This window comes from Lissotriton vulgaris, chromosome 8, assembly GCF_964263255.1.
Source record: "Lissotriton vulgaris chromosome 8, aLisVul1.2, whole genome shotgun sequence".
In the NCBI taxonomy this organism is placed as follows: domain Eukaryota; kingdom Metazoa; phylum Chordata; class Amphibia; order Caudata; family Salamandridae; genus Lissotriton; species Lissotriton vulgaris.
Window position 1 is genome coordinate 1,530,947,128 of NC_141696.1, and position 6,069 is coordinate 1,530,953,196.

Genomic DNA, 6,069 nt, shown 5'->3' on the forward strand with positions numbered 1-6,069 from the left:
GAAGTGGAAGGTAATGCAGACAAGAGTTTACTTTACAAAAAAGCATGAAATGTGAAATATTCATTGTCAAACCTGAAGGTAAGAGAGGTGGAAGCAAGTTTAGAAGGAGGACATAAATCAAAGTCTATGTTTAATTGATTGTGTTGTAGATCAGTTGGAAAAAATGTGATGAATAGAGAAAAAGTACTACAGCTGATTCCAAGACCTAATTTGTTAGAAGCAAGGAACCTCTCAACTGTGCCGAAACCCGGGATTGAATCAGGGACCTTTAGATCTTCAGTCTAACGCTCTGCCAACTGAGCTATTTCGGCCTGCTTATAGCTGTGGTCTTCATACTTTAATTTAAACCATTTAACAAAATAGATGCAGGACCTGGATTTTTAACCTCATATGGTAGAGATATGTTTTAAGGAGTCCTGTATCATTCCCCAGTTAACTGGTGCAATGGGTAAATAGCATTTTTGGGATCCAGGTTAGGTAGTTGTTTTTTTAACTCGAAATGGACTAGCACTATATTACCTAGATATATTTGGCATGAGTAGGTAAGCAATGTCATCTGACTACTGACATCTGTGTTCAAGGGGAAGTGGAATGTGATGCAGACAAGAGTTTACTTTACAAAAAAGGACGAAATGGGAAACATTCATTGTCAAACCTGAAGGCAAGATAGGTGGAAGAAAGTTTAAAAGGAGGACAGAAAGCAAAGTCTATGTTGAATTGATCATTTTGTAGATCAGTTGATAAAAAGGTTGATAGAGAAAAAAGTACTACAGCTTATTCCAAGACCTATTTTGTTAGAAGCAAGGAACCTCTCAACTGTGCCGAAACCCGGGATTGAACCAGGGACCTTTAGATCTTCAGTCTAACGCTCTCCCAACTGAGCTATTGCGGCCTGCTTATAGCTGTGGTCTTCATACTTTAATTTAAACTATTTAACAAAATAGACCTGGATTTTTAACCTCATATGGTAGAGATATGTTTTAAGGAGTCCTGTATCATTCCGCAATTAACTGGTGCAATGGGCAAATAGCAGTTTTGGGATCCAGGTTAGGTAGTTGTTTTTTTAACTCTGAATGGACTAGCACTATATTACCCAGATATATTTGGCATGAGTAGGTAAGCAATGTCATCTGACTACTGACATCTGTATTCAAGGGGAGGTGGAAGGTAATGCAGACAAGAGTTTACTTTACAAAAAAGCATGAAATGGGAAATATTCATTGTCAAACCTGAAGGTAAGAGAGGTGGAAGCAAGTTTAAAAGGAGGACATAAAGCAAAGTCTATGTTAAATTGATTGTGTTGTAGATCAGTTGGAAAAAATTTGATGAATAGAGAAAAAGTACTACAGCTGATTCCAAGACCTATTTTGTTAGAAGCAAGGAACCTCTCAACTGTGCCGAAACCCGGGATTGAACCAGGGACCTTTAGATCTTCAGTCTAACGCTCTCCCAACTGAGCTATTTCGGCCTGCTTATAGCTGTGGTCTTCATACTTTATTTTAAACCATTTAACAAAATAGATGCAGGACCTGGATTTTTAACCTCATATGGTAGAGATATGTTTTAAGGAGTCCTGTATCATTCCGCAATTAACTGGTGCAATGGGTAAATAGCATTTTTTGGATCCAGGTTAGGTAGTTGTTTTTTTTAACTCTGAATGGACTAGCACTATATTACCCAGATATATTTGGCATGAGTAGGTAAGCAATGTCATCTGACTACTGACATCTGTGTTCAAGGGGAAGTGGAAGGTAATGCAGACAAGAGTTTACTTTACAAAAAAGCATGAAATGGGAAATATTCATTGTCAAACCTGAAGGTAAGAGAGGTGGAAGCAAGTTTAGAAGGAGGACATAAAGCAACGTCTATGTTAAATTGATTGTGTTGTAGATCAGTTGGAAAAAATTTGATGAATAGAGAAAAAGTACTACAGCTGATTCCAAGACCTATTTTGTTAGAAGCAAGGAACCTCTCAACTGTGCCGAAACCCGGGATTGAACCAGGGACCTTTAGATCTTCAGTCTAACGCTCGGCCAACTGAGCTATTTCGGCCTTCTCATAGCTGGGGTCTTCATACTTTAATTTGAACCATTTAACAAAATAGATGCAGGACCTGGATTTTTAACCTCATATGGTAGAGATATGTTTTAAGGAGTCCTGTATCATTCCCCAGTTAACTGGTGCAATGGGTAAATAGCAGTTTTGGGATCCAGGTTAGGTAGTTGTTTTTTTAACTCTGAATGGACTAGCACTATATTACCCAGATATATTTGGCATGAGTAGGTAAGCAATGTCATCTGACTACTGACATCTGTGTTCAAGGGGAAGTGGAATGTGATGCAGACAAGAGTTTACTTTACAAAAAAGGACGAAATGGAAAACATTCATAGTCAAACCTGGAGGCAAGATAGGTGGAAGAAAGTTTAAAAGGAGGACAGAAAGCAAAGTCTATGTTGAATTGATCATTTTGTAGATCAGTTGATAAAAATGTTGATAGAGAAAAAAGTACTACAGCTGATTCCAAGACCTCTTTTGTTAGAAGCAAGGAACCTCTCAACTGTGTCGAAACCGGGGATTGAACCAGGGACCTTTAGATCTTCAGTCTAACGCTCTCCCAGCTTAGCTATTTTGGCCTGCTTATAGCTGTGGTCTTCATACTTTAATTTAAACCATTTAACAAAATAGATGCAGGACCTGGATTTTTAACCTCATATGGTGAGATATGTTTTAAGGAGTCCTGTATCATTCCGCAATTAACTGGTGCAATGGGTAAATAGCATTTTTGGGATCCAGGTTAGGTAGTTGTTTTTTTACCTCTGAATGGACTAGCACTATATTACCCAGATATATTTGGCATGAGTAGGTAAGCAATGTCATCTGACTACTGACATCTGTGTTCAAGGGGAAGTGGAAGGTAATGCAGACAAGAGTTTACTTTACAAAAAAGCATGAAATGGGAAATATTCATTGTCAAACCTGAAGGTAAGAGAGGTGGAAGCAAGTTTAGAAGGAGGACATAAATCAAAGTCTATGTTTAATTGATTGTGTTGTAGATCAGTTGGAAAAAATGTGATGAATAGAGAAAAAGTACTACAGCTGATTCCAAGACCTAATTTGTTAGAAGCAAGGAACCTCTCAACTGTGCCGAAACCCGGGATTGAATCAGGGACCTTTAGATCTTCAGTCTAACGCTCTGCCAACTGAGCTATTTCGGCCTGCTTATAGCTGTGGTCTTCATACTTTAATTTAAACCATTTAACAAAATAGATGCAGGACCTGGATTTTTAACCTCATATGGTAGAGATATGTTTTAAGGAGTCCTGTATCATTCCCCAGTTAACTGGTGCAATGGGTAAATAGCATTTTTGGGATCCAGGTTAGGTAGTTGTTTTTTTAACTCGAAATGGACTAGCACTATATTACCTAGATATATTTGGCATGAGTAGGTAAGCAATGTCATCTGACTACTGACATCTGTGTTCAAGGGGAAGTGGAATGTGATGCAGACAAGAGTTTACTTTACAAAAAAGGACGAAATGGGAAACATTCATTGTCAAACCTGAAGGCAAGATAGGTGGAAGAAAGTTTAAAAGGAGGACAGAAAGCAAAGTCTATGTTGAATTGATCATTTTGTAGATCAGTTGATAAAAAGGTTGATAGAGAAAAAAGTACTACAGCTTATTCCAAGACCTATTTTGTTAGAAGCAAGGAACCTCTCAACTGTGCCGAAACCCGGGATTGAACCAGGGACCTTTAGATCTTCAGTCTAACGCTCTCCCAACTGAGCTATTGCGGCCTGCTTATAGCTGTGGTCTTCATACTTTAATTTAAACTATTTAACAAAATAGACCTGGATTTTTAACCTCATATGGTAGAGATATGTTTTAAGGAGTCCTGTATCATTCCGCAATTAACTGGTGCAATGGGCAAATAGCAGTTTTGGGATCCAGGTTAGGTAGTTGTTTTTTTAACTCTGAATGGACTAGCACTATATTACCCAGATATATTTGGCATGAGTAGGTAAGCAATGTCATCTGACTACTGACATCTGTATTCAAGGGGAGGTGGAAGGTAATGCAGACAAGAGTTTACTTTACAAAAAAGCATGAAATGGGAAATATTCATTGTCAAACCTGAAGGTAAGAGAGGTGGAAGCAAGTTTAAAAGGAGGACATAAAGCAAAGTCTATGTTAAATTGATTGTGTTGTAGATCAGTTGGAAAAAATTTGATGAATAGAGAAAAAGTACTACAGCTGATTCCAAGACCTATTTTGTTAGAAGCAAGGAACCTCTCAACTGTGACCGAAACCCGGGATTGAACCAGGGACCTTTAGAACTTCAGTCTAACGCTCTCCCAACTGAGCTATTTTGGCATTCTGATAGCTGGGGTCTTCATACTTTAATTTGAACCATTTAACAAAATAGATGCAGGACCGGGATTTTTAACCTCATATGGTAGAGATATGTTTTAAGGAGTCCTGTATCATTCCCCAGTTAACTGGTGCAATGGGTAAATAGCATTTTTGGGATCCAGGTTAGGTAGTTGTTTTTTTAAATCTGAATGGACTAGCATTATATTACCCAGATATATTTGGCATGAGTAGGTAAGCAATGTCATCTGACTACTGACATCTGTGTTCACGGGGAAGTGGAATGTGATGCAGACAAGAGTTTACTTTACAAAAAAGGACGAAATGGGAAACATTCATAGTCAAACCTGAAGGAAAGATAGGTGGAAGAAAGTTTAAAAGGAGGACATGAAGCAAAGTCTATGTTGAATTGATCATTTTGTGGATCAGTTGATAAAAATGTTGATAGAGAAAAAAGTACTACAGCTGATTCCAAGACTTATTTTGTGAGAAGCAAGGAACCTCTCAACAGTGCCGAAACCCGGGATTAAACCAGGGACCTTTAGATCTTCAGTCTAACGCTCTCCCAACTGAGCTATTTCTGCCTCCTGCTAGCTGTAGTCTTCATACTTTAATTTAAACCATTTAACAAAATAGATGCAGGACCTGGATTTTTAACCTCCTATGGTAGAGATATGTTTTAAGGAGTCATGTATCATTCCGCAATTAACTGGTGCAATGGGCAAATAGCATTTTTGGGATCCAGGTTAGGTAGTTGTTTTTTTAACTCTGAATGGACTAGCACTATATTACCCAGATATATTTGGCATGAGTAGGTAAGCAATGTCATCTGACTACTGACATCTGTGTTCAAGGGGAAGTGGAAGGTAATGCAGACAAGAGTTTACTTTACAAAAAAGCATGAAATGGGAAATATTCATTGTCAAACCTGAAGGCAAGATAGGTGGAAGAAAGTTTAAAAGGAGGACAGAAAGCAAAGTCTATGTTGAATTGATCATTTTGTAGATCAGTTGATAAAAATGTTGATAGAGAAAAAAATACTACAGCTGATTCCAAGACCTATTTTGTTAGAAGCAAGGAACCTCTCAACTGGGCCGAAACCCAGGATTGAACCAGGGACCTTTAGATCTTCAGTCTAATGCTCTCCCAACTGAGCTATTTCGACCTTCTGATAGCTGGGGTCTTCATACTTTAATTTGAACCATTTAACAAAATAGATGCAGGACCTGGATTTTTAACCTCATATGGTAGAGATATGTTTTAAGGAGTCCTGTATCATTCCCCAGTTAACTGGTGCAATGGGTAAATAGCATTTTTGGGATCCAGGTTAGGTAGTTGTTTTTTTAACTCTGAATGGACTAGCACTATATTACCCAGATATATTTGGCATGAGTAGGTAAGCAATGTCATCTGACTACTGACATCTGTGTTCAAGGGGAAGTGGAATGTGATGCAGACAAGAGTTTACTTTACAAAAAAGGACGAAATGGAAAACATTCATAGTCAAACCTGAAGGTAAGATAGGTGGAAGAAAGTTTAAAAGGAGGACAGAAAGCAAAGTCTATGTTGAATTGATCATTTTGTAGATCAGTTGATACAAATGTTGATAGAGAAAAAAGTACTACAGCTGATTCCAAGACCTATTTTGTTAGAAGCAAGGAACCTCTCAACTGTGCCGAAACCCGGGATTGAACCAGGG

General features: G+C 38.1%; 1 non-coding gene across 1 annotated transcript; it reads right to left on the bottom strand.

Moving 5' to 3' along the window:
* Positions 1-1,395: 1,395 nt before the first annotated feature.
* TRNAF-GAA (transfer RNA phenylalanine (anticodon GAA)) lies at positions 1,396-1,468 on the bottom strand. The gene has a single exon. It is a non-coding gene; the product is annotated as a tRNA-Phe (tRNA).
* Positions 1,469-6,069: the final 4,601 nt, after the last annotated feature.